At 29.8% G+C, this 13,507-nt stretch overlaps 1 non-coding gene across 1 annotated transcript; it reads right to left on the reverse strand.

The window, feature by feature from the left end:
- Positions 1-6,018: 6,018 nt before the first annotated feature.
- Positions 6,019-6,104, reverse strand: TRNAY-GUA. The gene is given in 2 exon segments: positions 6,019-6,054; positions 6,068-6,104. It is a non-coding gene; the product is annotated as a tRNA-Tyr (tRNA).
- Between the last annotated feature and the right edge of the window lie 7,403 nt (positions 6,105-13,507).

Here is a 13,507-nt window from a genome sequence, read left to right on the forward strand (position 1 = left end):
ATATATATATATATATATATATATATATATATATATATATATATATATATATATATATATATATATATATATATATATATATATAACTTTTTGAGAGATTAATTCTATATATTTTTTTATTATTGCAACCAACCAAATATCATGTAGCTTTAGAGAATGCAACATTATTACTCATGTTTATTATCTTTAATATCAAACACCTCATATATTAAAAAATATCTAGAAAGTCATACGTAAATTATTATCGTATTTATGAATATATTATAATAAACTTTTTTAGTCTTGAATAATTTTAAACTCCTAAATATTAGGACTTAGGGCATAGTTCAATTGAATTGAATTCTAATTAGTTAATTAAAAAGGTAACTATTTGTTTTCAACATTAAAAAAGATAATTTACCTTTTTAGATTCTTATATTAGCTTATCCCAATTTTAAAATATAAGTATAATTATGAAGGAAAATAAAAATATTTTTTATAGTATTAAACTTTTCAATAATAAAAAAAATAAAGAAAAATCAAAAATTAGTAAAGTAATAAGAATATGAGAGAACACAATAGTTGAACTCCAAAAAAAATGTGGCAAACTACAAAAAGTTGCCGGTGAAAGATTTCGAGCACCAAGAGCTTGAAAGGCAAAAGGAACAAAATTTTGTTCATTTAATTCAGTTTGGATCAATAATGAAATTAATATTCTTTATAAGGTAAAATTTTAATTGTTTTCAGAATCTAAATATTCGGAGAGTAGCTTAATTTACTATTTTGTCCAATCATTCTTGTAGTTCGTGGCAGCCGTCGTGAGTGGTACACATCTTCTATTATTCATTTGTGCAATCATGATATTTATTGATCATATTGAGCTTTTTTTTATTTTTTATTTTCTGTTTTTGATATGTATATATGCTTTATGTGCTTTAAATCCTTTTGCGCCTCTGTTAATTTCTTCTTTAAAATTGTAAAGAGATTAGTTCGAATGTATTATGCAATAAATCGGATAAAAATTTATCATTGATCAATAAACATACTTCTTTATACGTTGAAAAATATATACTCCAGCAATATTTTATAGACATTTAAAAGTTAGAAGGAATTATGCTATTTAAAGAAAGAGGTTTAATTCACCTTCTTCATAGTGATGCGTCTATTGTTAAAATCAAATAGTACAATAAAAATTAATTTTGAAAAAAAGACACAACAAAATTCGCCCCGGAAAGGGATGAATATAGACAATTTGTGGGCGATATAGATTGTATCCCATTATGACATTTACATGTAAGAATTCTAATTTACTTAACAAACAAAGTTCTTATTAGTCTAAGCAATATCATAATTTGGCACTTGACAGAAATAAAATTTCTCCATTAATTAGAGATTCTGAAAAAATAAAATAGCAATATCTGAAAAAAGTAGACATAAAAATAACTTAGTGAGAATCGTACCTGAAGAGACGTCACAGCAACGAATATAGAAGTGTTAGAGACTCAATCTAAAGAAATGTCTATAAGCAAGAGAAATTAACTACAAACATACATATGAAATCCAGAATTAAAACTGAAAAATATATAGACCAGAAACCTAAATAGATCCAAGATCATACCCCGCAGACTATAAATGTTCTTTGGTACCAATAAACAAAACAAAACTACAAAATAGATTGAAAATCAAGTAAATTTAATTTGTAAGTATCTTGACCTTAGGTGCGTGAATTCTACTGTAGGTTTGCCGAGCAACTGAAAGACCTGTGTTTGCAACCACAAGCAAGTAAAAGACGTAGATCAATTGGAAAAAAAAATCTCATAAATTGATAACAAAAATATGCAAGTAACGGATTTAGTACCCAATCTGTTAAGCAAAAGTAATTCCTAGTTCATAGATTATGAATACCACATGGATCATAGCATATGAATAACTAATGCAACTTGACAAAAAATCATCAAAATAGCGAGTCTTGCAGAAACATATTTTCTTTATATAACTTGTTTCTACTTCATCAGTCAACTATTAAGAACAAGAGATCTTGACTTCCGTAGAAATCAAATAATTTCCTTGTATAAAACGTAGAAGTGTTAATCAATTAATGAATGAGCACCGCAGAAGCAAATTTTCTTTATTTAACTTGTTTCTACTTTGTTAGACAATTATTAAGAGTAGGAGATTTGACTTGGGTAAAAATTAATTATTTTCTTGTATAAAACTTAGAAATATTAATTAATTAATAAATTTAGTCAAATAATAATAAAGCTTTTATAAATTAAAGATGCAATGTATGTGAAAAATTAGGACTCATACGTAGTTAAAATAGGAAATTTATTTAATAGTCAATATTTTAGTTGATTTCAAACTCTTAAATATTAGAAAAATAATTAAATTACAATTTTTTCTAGTGTGAAATCTATTTTTAAAGGGCAAAAAAGGCGAACGACATTTCGCTAAGGACTTTCGTGCTTTTAATATAGTAATAACTAGTCTCTATGTTCGTGCATTGCACGAGTATCTTAAGTCGAGTATCACATGATTTGTATAAAAAAATAGTAAAAAATGTGTGACATTTTAGAGGTTGCCTTTCCACGTGAGCTTGGTGCTGGAAGTTGCACAAAATCTTTGAACCCAATGTAATTTTCCTACACTTTGGGTTTAAAAATTCTTAAATTATATTTTAAGGTAATTTTAATATTCAAGCTATACGAATGAAAATAATTCACTACCATTAAGTTAAAATTATCAGTCTTTCTAACATAAATTAATATAGTTCAAGATGATTCTTTTAAGTTCTATCTGTTATTTGATTATTGATTGGCCAATATGATTAATTTAATCTTTTAATCTTTATTCAATTGCTATAGTCTTGAGGGCAAAAAAGTCCCATAATTTTTCCATTGTCTTCAAATTTTAGAAAGTTACCTTGCCGGTATTATAATTTTTTAAACCTTACAAATAGATGTGGGTCAACCTGGTATAAGATATGTAAATGAATGCAAAATTTTCATGAAGAACACTTACTTTAAAGATAAGCCATCTCTATTCTCTACGAATGAATTTTCCTCACTTTAAAGATCAGATTATTATTTGTTTTGTAAAATAGTAAAAATATAATAAATACAAGAAAACCTTAAAAAAAACTTACCCCAAAAGATCCAATTGACGGACAACCTAATATCTAATAAGAAATCTATTTCATCCGGAAGTAGTATTTCAGTAGAACTCTTGTTATATTCTTTTCTTCTAAAATAACTTGCAAATTTATACTAAGAATAAGAATAATTTAAAGAAGGCATAAAAGTCTATCCAAGAAGTATTAGGCTACATGCTACTGTCCTCTAAACGATGCATATCGGCGGTAGCAGTTCAAACAATTAATTAAATTCGAAAGAGTCCTGCCAAATATCAACTTTGTAGGATCGACGTGTGTGAGATTTAAATCGAAAAGAATTCTACTCTTGAATTATTCATAATTATCTATATCTATCTATATTATTATAAAAGCATGAATATAATGTCGATTTACAAAAATAATCTTATAATATTAAGCATAACAACTCATAATAAAAGGACATAACCGAAATTTTAGATATTAGCCTTATAATCCTATTAGTTTTAGGACATAATACTACAAGTTAGGAATCCTACATGAATCCTATTGGTATAATTAGTTTTAGTCAGGTAATCCTATTACTTTTAGAATATACTTCTTAAAAAATTCTATTATCAATTTTGTTTGAAAACGTATTATAATGTCTTATTAATAATTTAATTTGAGAATGTAGTATATTGTCCAAATATATATTATTATAAAAGCATAAATACAATATTAATATATCAAAATAGCCCTAAAACATTAAAACGGAAGAACTCACAATAACCTATTTTTAGACTACAATACATTCTATGCTAATTTTTTATATTTAAGATTTTAAAAGTAATAAAAAAATTCTATTAAAAATATGTAGGAAGGTTTAATAAAATTAATTTTATAAGAATCCTCCGTATTGATAATACATTACCACTAGATAATGTCCAATACGAAGAAAAATAAAAGTAATATTAAATGAAATACATAAAGAGTTGAAATTGAGAAAAAAAAATACCCCCACAATAATATATTTTTATATTATATTTGAACTATTTCCTACTCAAATAATATTTTTAATCAATTTTTCGTGTAATATTGAAAAATACCCACTTATTAAACAACAACTAAGAAAATATTTAAGAATATATATGTGTGAGAAAGAGAAAAAAATAGTTGGTAAGAGTGAATACCACGAATGATTCTACTAACATAAAGATCTAAAAGTGATATATCATATCAATCTTTTACTCTTTGAAAATAAAATTTATGGCAGATAAAATTATAATTAAGATTAAATATTCAAAATAAGAGACGAACTAATATTAAGATCTGAATCAACATAGAATAAATTATTTTTTATGTTAAAATCATATAATTAAAACTTTAAATTAATTATTTAGCAGGAGAATCCAATTCAGTTATTTTTTAAATTCATCATATGAGTAAAATTCTTATTCAAGTTAAAAAAATAAATCTTAAGGTACATAAATTTATTCCATAAAAAAGAGCATTAGAACACAAAATAAAAAAGGTTAGTGTATTATTAAGAATCAAAACGCTATGCAAGTGTCTGAGGAAGCACAATCAAAGCTAAATCCTAAACAAGAACAAGTTTTCAAGACTATATTATGAAGAGTCGATGACTCTGGTATAACGAGATTATTCTTTGTATATGTCTCCGGCGGAATCGAAATAATATTTTTATGTCATGCATTACTTGCAAATATCATATCAAGAGGCATGACACTGTTAGCAATAATAGCAAGTGGTGTATCAACAACGATTTTATTGTGAGACCACCTACTTTAGATTTGATATACCTCTTCAAACAATTTAAATAACCATCACAAATATATCAAAGCAGCGAAATGATGCTAAATTTATAAGGAAAGCAAAATTGATAATATGGGATAAAGTGTTTATGGCTAACTGTCAAACGATCAAAACAATTACCTGGAGTTCTAGAGATATATTGGATATTAATTAAATTTGTGTGAAAATAATTTTTAGTATGTTTATGTTTATAAATAAAGCATAAGGACAAACATCCTAAATATTGGACTATATTTACTGCAATACGTTTTCCTGCACGAACAACTGTATGTTGCACTTTCAAGTGGGATAGCAGGATCGACAACAAGAATTAAGGTTAAGGTAGAGCAACCAACGCATTAGGAGGAAACATACACAAAAACAAGTATTATCCTCAGAGAAGTGTTCGTTAAGATACCATCACATTAAATACTTTTAAACTATAATATATAATTATCTAACTAAAATGACAAAATTGATTATTTGTGTAAGTTTTGATGACAACAACAACGACAACTCAATAAAATCCCACAAGTGGGGTCTGAGGAGGGTAGAGTGTACGCAGACCTTACCCCTATCCCAAGGGGTAGAGAGGTTGTTTCTGATAGACCCTCGAAAACAGCTAATGTAATAATATTTTTCGGCATTTAGATGATTGTTGCATTGTTGTACATAAAATTTCTCTCATTAATTAAATTTTATTGTCCTTCATATAAATAATATTTTAATCACCACATGTCATTATTAACGTGCAACACACGTTCATAGATACTAGTATCCTTAAATTACACAAATATTTAAGGGCATAAAAGTCTATCAATATTTCAAGGATATTTTAGTCGTTCAATATTTAGCATAAATTATTCGTGCTTTTATAATAATATAGAATAGATAGATAGATAAATATAGATATAGATATAGATATAGATAGATAGATAATAATAATAATAATAATAATAATAATAATAATAATAATAATAATAATAATAATAATAATAATATAGAAGATAAGGAATACCAACCGTTTACCATATTGGTTTTTATTAAGAAACGGCGTCGTCCCAAGGGGAGAAATAAACGCAACACAAAATAAAGGAAAAAAGAAAGAAGAAGAGGAAAAAAAATAACAAAAGAAATCCGACCTGCCGGATTCGAACCAGCGACCTAAGGATTTCAGCAAACACACTACAGTCCTCCGCTCTACCAACTGAGCTAAGGTCGGCTTGTGTTATTTTAATTAATTAAATTTTTATAATCTAATGAAATATGGGTTTTTTTTCGAGCAATTATTACCTTGCATATTGCTTTAGTTCAAAATACACACCAATTTACCAGCATAACTGAATCAGGAAATTTCATTCGATTTATATTGATCTTATAAAATTTAATTACCATATTCCATATTATGAATTGCCAAATAACACCTAAAGGTAATGAAACGATAATGGATAATGGGTCAAATATTGTCACTTGCAAATCAAAGTTCATAGACCTGCTATTCGTCAAAAGATGGAAAAATGACTAATTTAATTGTCTCTGCTATTAGTCATTTATATCTATATCTATACTATATTAAAGGCACGAAGGCCCTTAGCGAAATGTCGTTCGCCTTTTTTATCCTTTAAAAATATATTTTATACTAGACAAAATAGTAATTTATTTATCTTCCTATATTTAGGACTTCTAAATCAAATAAAATTTTATTTATTATATCTTTCCATATTTGAATTCCGTAGAAAATAACTTAAAATTAATTAAAATTTTACCTTATATAAATCATTACATTAATTATGACACAACTATAACTATATTTTTTCTAATATTTATGAAAGGAATAGAATAGGCGAATTATCATAAATCTACGTTAAATTATTGGCCAAAATCACTTAGCTTGAAAATTCACTTTAGCTGTAGCATTCGTTTACCATACTTGCCGCTGAATCTTTTTCTTATAATATTTTTCCAATGTGGTAAATTATTCTATATATATATATTTATATTTATATATATATATAGACACACACACACACGCATACTATATTAAAAGCATGAATTCCTTAGGGAAATTTGATTCTTCTTTTTTATCCCTTAAAATTTTCACAACGGCTAAAATTGTAATTTAAACTAATTTCTTAATATTTAAGACTTCAAAAATCAATTAGAATTTTGGTTATTAAATCTTGTCTTATTAAATTAGGTAGGAAATGCTAATATTTAGAACTTTAAAATCTATTAAAATTTTACCTTATATAAATCAAACAATTCGTATGATATATTTGCTTATTGTATGTAGGCATACAATTAGGCACACACATATACTTGATAAAGCAAAAGTTCCATAAACATTTCTTCCAAGTTAAATATTATGTACGTGATTTATATAATTAGTTTTTTAAAAATATTACTTTTATTATAAAAGTGTAGTCCATGTTTTAACTATCTATAACTTTAATTCATTTTGACCATCTAAAAGTGTACAGTATGAAGATTTTAAAGGCCAAAATTTACAATAATGCGGGAGAAAAATATATAACATGTATTACAAATGAGTTGCCATTAATTTTTTTTCTTTTTCGTAAATATTCCAAAATAACATACCCCTATATTTTTTCTACATTAAGTTATTTGTTATAAAATATTAACTCAACATTAAGATATTTTTAGAATTTATATTGTCACTCTTATTAATTTTTTTAGGAGCTATAGGCCAACCTCATCATTCTTATATCTATAAAAGACCAAGAGATTTAATTAATCAATTTGTATTATCTAACAAATCATCACGATAAAAGTATATTTTGGAATTATTTGGTTTTCATAATTTTCACAAGGTATTCCTATAAAACACTGAGGACTTTCATGTGTTCAAGATTTTATCCTTTATAGAGCTAGCTAAATAGAGTCTATGAATATATATTTACAATGTTATACTTTTTATTTTAATTTTACAACTCAAACACATCGTTTAATACTACTTATGTGATTTCTTAAAAATAATTTATTTATTACACGAGGAACACGTGCAAAGCGCGTACCCTAAGACTAGTTATGTTAAAAAGACAATCCGAGCTGTATATTTAATCCTCGTACTGGACACGATCATCACTGAGCTGTATATTTAAACAGAGAAGCACGCGCTTCTCACGTGACATCCATTCGAAATAATCTAAAAAAATCCCTATCAATCGCTTAAGGTAGTTGTACCATATGAAATCCCAATCGTACCCTCAGGGAACATGAATAGGGGGAAAATATCCAACATGCGGGAAAAGGTCGAGTGTTAACANTCGTAACAGCTAAACTCGCTTTGTACTAATATTCAGGGACCAAGGTGTAGATTTTGATAATCATCTACACTGTAACTTCATAAATAAATACTTATATTTGGCTGTCCTAAATAATTTGTGAATTAATTCAATAATGTCAATATTTTGGAGAGTTTGGAGTTCAAAGCTTTTGCTCACCACATGCCCAACAGCAAAAATAACTGAATTTCTCTGCGAGTACATGTATAACAAATCCAGAAGCAGAAAAAGTTGTACAATGTAACACCACAAGAATCATAACCTCAACTAAATGGATTACTCTACACATTTTCATTTCATCATCATAACCTAACCCGAACACTACTAAGAAATGCCTACATACAAACTAACTAATGATTCAATTAAGATTGTGTGATTCCTCTTTCCTTTTATTACAGTAGAGATCCCACATTGAAATAGTCAACAATTGTTCAACGGTCAATTGTTCAACGGTTAAAAGGTTACAGGTATACAGTCAGTCCTATGTATAACAATATCTCTATATAACAACCATTCACTATAAAAGCCAAGTTTTTTCGAAACTAAAATTTTTATGTTATGTTATAAAGTCAAACCTCTCTATAACAACCTCATTTGTTCCAATATTTTTTGGATGCTATAGTAAAGTGCTGTTATAAAGCACATATTAAAATATAACATAAAAATCGGTTCGGAGAAAAACTTGGTTTTTATAGTGAATGGTTGTTATATAGAGATGCTATAGAGAGGTCTGATTGTAATATATGTGCTTTATAACAGCAACTTTACTATAGTAGCCAAAAAAATGAGAAAATCTCACTTTATACCTATTAAGCTCAAACTATTTACCTTTTAATACCCATGCCCAAACTATTTACTCTGCCTACCCAGTCGGCCCAATTTATTTACCCGGCCCCCATATTTCACGCGGCCCAATCTACCCATCTCTTCCTTATCTTCGATCCAGCCCATCTATTTCACCCGTCCCAAGCTTCCCACGCTTTTCTTCGATCTTTAACAGTTAACAAGTAGAGTAGAGTACAGTTTCCAAATCTCCATAGCCAACCGATGAGAATGCAAAATTGAAACACATTCGAGTTTTAAATTTTTTCTTCCGATTCTGTTCTATCTCTTCGTCTAGTACCTAATTTTGGGTGACATTTTTTGCTCTGGGTGAAATTTTTTTGCTTCTGAAAGTACATTTTAGTGAAAGTGGATTTTCAAAATCATAGGATTTTTTGTGTTTTCCTTTGTACTTTTTATGAATCAATGTCTATGGGTTGTTGTTTTTCTCTATAGGGTCGGAAGCATTTGTGCGCGTTAGATGGTGNCTTTGCATTAGATGGTTTTGTACATGATTTAGTATTTAGCCAGTTGACAGTGGTGGAGAGAAGCATGGAAGGAAATGGACCGTGTAAGTTAGGAGTGCAGAATGAGCTTTTTCTTATAGGTAGCATTGTGTGGAAGGGGGTCAATGGGCGAGAAGCGCTGGTACTGTAGCATAAGTTCCTTGTCGAATATTAGCTATCTTGTAGTTCAATTTGATGTGACTTTATGCTATTCTTTTACTTCCTTATTAATCTCAAGAATATGCAAGATGAAAAGTATTTTGCTACTATCCTCTAAAATATGTATTTGATAGAATAGTTTCCGGATACTGTAGATGTAATAACAAAGTTTCTTTTGGCTTTCCCTCCCTAGTAATATTGAATATGCATCTTCAAATGAAACAACTTAAAGTATGTTTATGCATTGATGGTCACTTGGTATTGCTGCAAATTGTTCCCACACTATTTTTCTTTTGTTTCTTTATAAGTAAAATTTCCTGTCTCCATGTTCAAGACTATTGGACACAGAATTCATTTAAACGATAGTTCTAACCTTTTGGACATGTGCTGGTGGATGCGAAAAACCTGTTTGATGGTGTTCATTCTTTGCACTCTTATCTCCCTGCATTTATCTTCTTTATCCGATTGTTGCGTAACTGGTGTTTTGTTGCAGTGGCAATGACACGCATGATGTTTCCCATAGATGTCTTGTGCCTATAGACATAGTGTATGTGTGTTATGTGATAGTTTTTATAGTTATAGACAGTTGTTGGAATAACCCCGTACAACTATATACCCTGTTAGTATAGCTATATAATATCATATGCTTCTGGATCCTTTTTTAGCTGTCTTCGCTATTTGTTTTTCCTTTAATAATAGTAGTATCGTACAATATCTTGAAAATACTTTATAGCTGCATTCCTTTTTGCTTTTTCTCTTTATTCCTATCTATTATGTAATAGTAGTATAGTCATTTGTAGTTGCCGGAAATTAGTCAGTAGAATTGTATACCCTGCTGGTATAGTTATATGTCGTGTTGGTATCGTATGGTAGTTGTAATATTTTTAGTTGGTTTAGTTGCATTTTAAGTGAATTCTATTTCTGAAATTATTTTATATGAACATGTTTTGTAGTGTTGGGATTTTCTTGTACCTATGGACTTAGATTATAAACCAAAGGTTGATTGGGATACCAACTGTCATGTTATTCATCAATTGAAAACGAATTTATCAAAGAGGCAACTTCGACTGTTTAAGAAAACATGCTTTGGCTATTTTTTGGATCTGCCACCAGTTATTGTGCAGATTCGGGTTATGCACCATTTGCTTATTAGAGAAGTACATCATGAGGTGAAAAATGAGATGCGGTTTGTAGTGAATGATTCTAGGTTGCACTTTGGCTTGGGTGAATTTGCACTTGTTACTGGGTTGAAATGTAAGGGTGATACAAGTATAGAGAGCATAGCAGAGAAAGGTTGATTTCAAAATATGTTGGGACTGCATCCGTGACATTTGCCCAACTAGCAGACTGTTTTAAGAAGAAGAAATGGGAAACAGATGATGGTGCGTTGAAGATAGCAGTTCTTTATTTTGTGAACATCTTCTTACTTTCTCAACTCAAGACAAAGGTTATTTCACGGTCTTACATTGACTTGGTTGAGTGCGGTGATTTTAATAATTATCCCTGGGGTATAGATATTTATAAAGCTACAATTGACTCGTGTTCCAACAAGTTTCAAGATAAGTCTTCTTTTTATAGACTCGGTGGCTTCCCGTTGGCTTTACAGACTTGGTTGTATGAATGCTGCCCAAGTTTGGATGGTCAGCTGATCATCTTGGAAACAAACTTCCACGAATTTTGAATTGGGTAGTCATGGCACAAATACCGAATGAGCGAGTTATTTTGCGAATGTGTAGCTTGCAACGCGAGCAGGTAATTTTCTCATAGTTTATTGCCTCTCTTAATGTTTTGGTACAGTAGTTTAGTCACAGTTGTAGCAATATCCCAGTTCAGTGATATACTCTGTTGGTATACATGTATACTATATTGGTATCATGTATACTATATCCCAGTTCAGTGATATACTCTGTTGGTATACATGTATACTATATTGGTATCATATGTTAATAGGGATCTTTTATCTTTCCATACTTTATTATCATTTCTATTTCTAACTAGTGTGCTTAATAATTGCAGCTAAAGAACAGCACCCCAACTGATGATGAGAAGCAACTATTTGACGTGCGTGGTCTAAGCTTTGAAATTGAAGTTGAGTGCACTGACAATCAGCCTGATAGCTTTCAGGTTTTTGGCACTCAATTACCAAAGACACAAAGTATGCATGAAAGTACTAGAAGTGATTCCCAACCTACCAATGCTGAGGTAATGAAGGAGTTACAAGCTTTGAAGCTTTTTGTAGAGAACAAGTTTGAGGAGGTGCTTGCAGCTATTGGTAGGCAGTCAATGAAACCAGAGGGAAATTCAGCGGTATTGATCTTTTATATAATATAATGCTATAGTATATTGTTCAAAGATGCAATATATGCTTATAGGATACTATTCCATTCTTTACTTTTAGTGCACATAGTATTCTTGTAATATACATAATACTAAAATTGTTAGTTTCTCATTTTCAGCATAAGCAACAGAATAATGATCCTGACTTTCGTGAGATGCATAATGATTATGACCAGTTTGAAAGTGGCCACGTTGGGAATGATCCTGTAGTTATTGGAGATAGCACGCCCAAAGCACCTTCTAGTATGTAAATCACAGATTTGATTAATTTTTTTTTGCTGTTGTTTTTTGAAAATAGTACTCTTGCTTATACTTTTATATGTTTAGTATCTGGTTTTGGTGGGGTTGGTCAAGATGGAGGTGCCACTGGTGTCAATGTGAAGAACGTCACAGCAAGTGATGGCGTAGTTAATGATGATTTGCGTTCTGGTAAAATGTTGTATATGTAATTTTTTAATTCTTTTTTTATTTATTTAACTCTATGTATTTGTGCATTGACTAACCTTTTTTAAAAAAACTTTTTTCAGCCCCCTTCGTAAATGAGCATGATTTTGGCTTGGATTCTAACTTTGAACTGTCTGCATCTGCAATTGATCAAATCACCGCCATTACACAACAAGCAACATATAAGCAGTCATCTCATGATGTTAAAAAGTTGGGTCCTGCTCCGCTGCCATCAGGAATCCCTGTACAGACACGAGCAGGTGTTGTTATTGAGTCTAATACTGCTCCACAGTGTACGACGTTGATGTTTCTAATTCTGTAGTTAGTATGTAAATGATAGGTTCTTGATAGTTTTTTATTTTTTATTTAAGTAGTTATGCTGATAATGCTTTTATGTGTTCAGCATGTCGGGTTGATGGTGTTGGTCAAGTGGATGTTGGTGGCAGTAATGTGAATTTGCCTTCTGGTAATGTCTTCTATATATAACTTTTCATTCTTTTTTTCTAAATTTCTTAACTTTGTATATTTATTTATTCACTAGCATTTTCTAATTTAAGCTCCATGTCGACACGGGGGTGATCTTCACTTGGATTCTGATTTTGAATATACTGATTCTCAACTTGATCTAATTGCTGCCATTACACAAGGAGGGAGATGTAATGTAAATCAATCAGGAAATGAACTGACAACTCGTGCTGTAAATAAGTCTAAACCTGATCAGTCGGTATCAAGAAGTATTGTCCAGATACAAACAGACGTTGAAACTACTCCTGCAGTTTTAACACGGAGAAGGCGCCCCGCAACTGTAAAACAGTCGCCGTATAGGAATGACTGGAAATCTGGTGTTAGTGCAGTTGGGAGATCCTCGAAGGTTATCAAAGGAAGATTTCCATTTGTAAATGACATTTCAGAGACTGTTGATTTTAAGCTTACGACTGCATTCTCAAACTTTGTTGAAGCAAACATGCAATTGGGAGAGTGCGTATTCGTTTCCATGTACTTTGTTTCTATTTTTCTTAATGTTGTTGTTATATTTCTATCCATATCTTCTT

The sequence above is a fragment of the Nicotiana attenuata genome, unplaced genomic scaffold, assembly GCF_001879085.1.
Source record: "Nicotiana attenuata strain UT unplaced genomic scaffold, NIATTr2, whole genome shotgun sequence".
NCBI lineage: Eukaryota > Viridiplantae > Streptophyta > Magnoliopsida > Solanales > Solanaceae > Nicotiana > Nicotiana attenuata.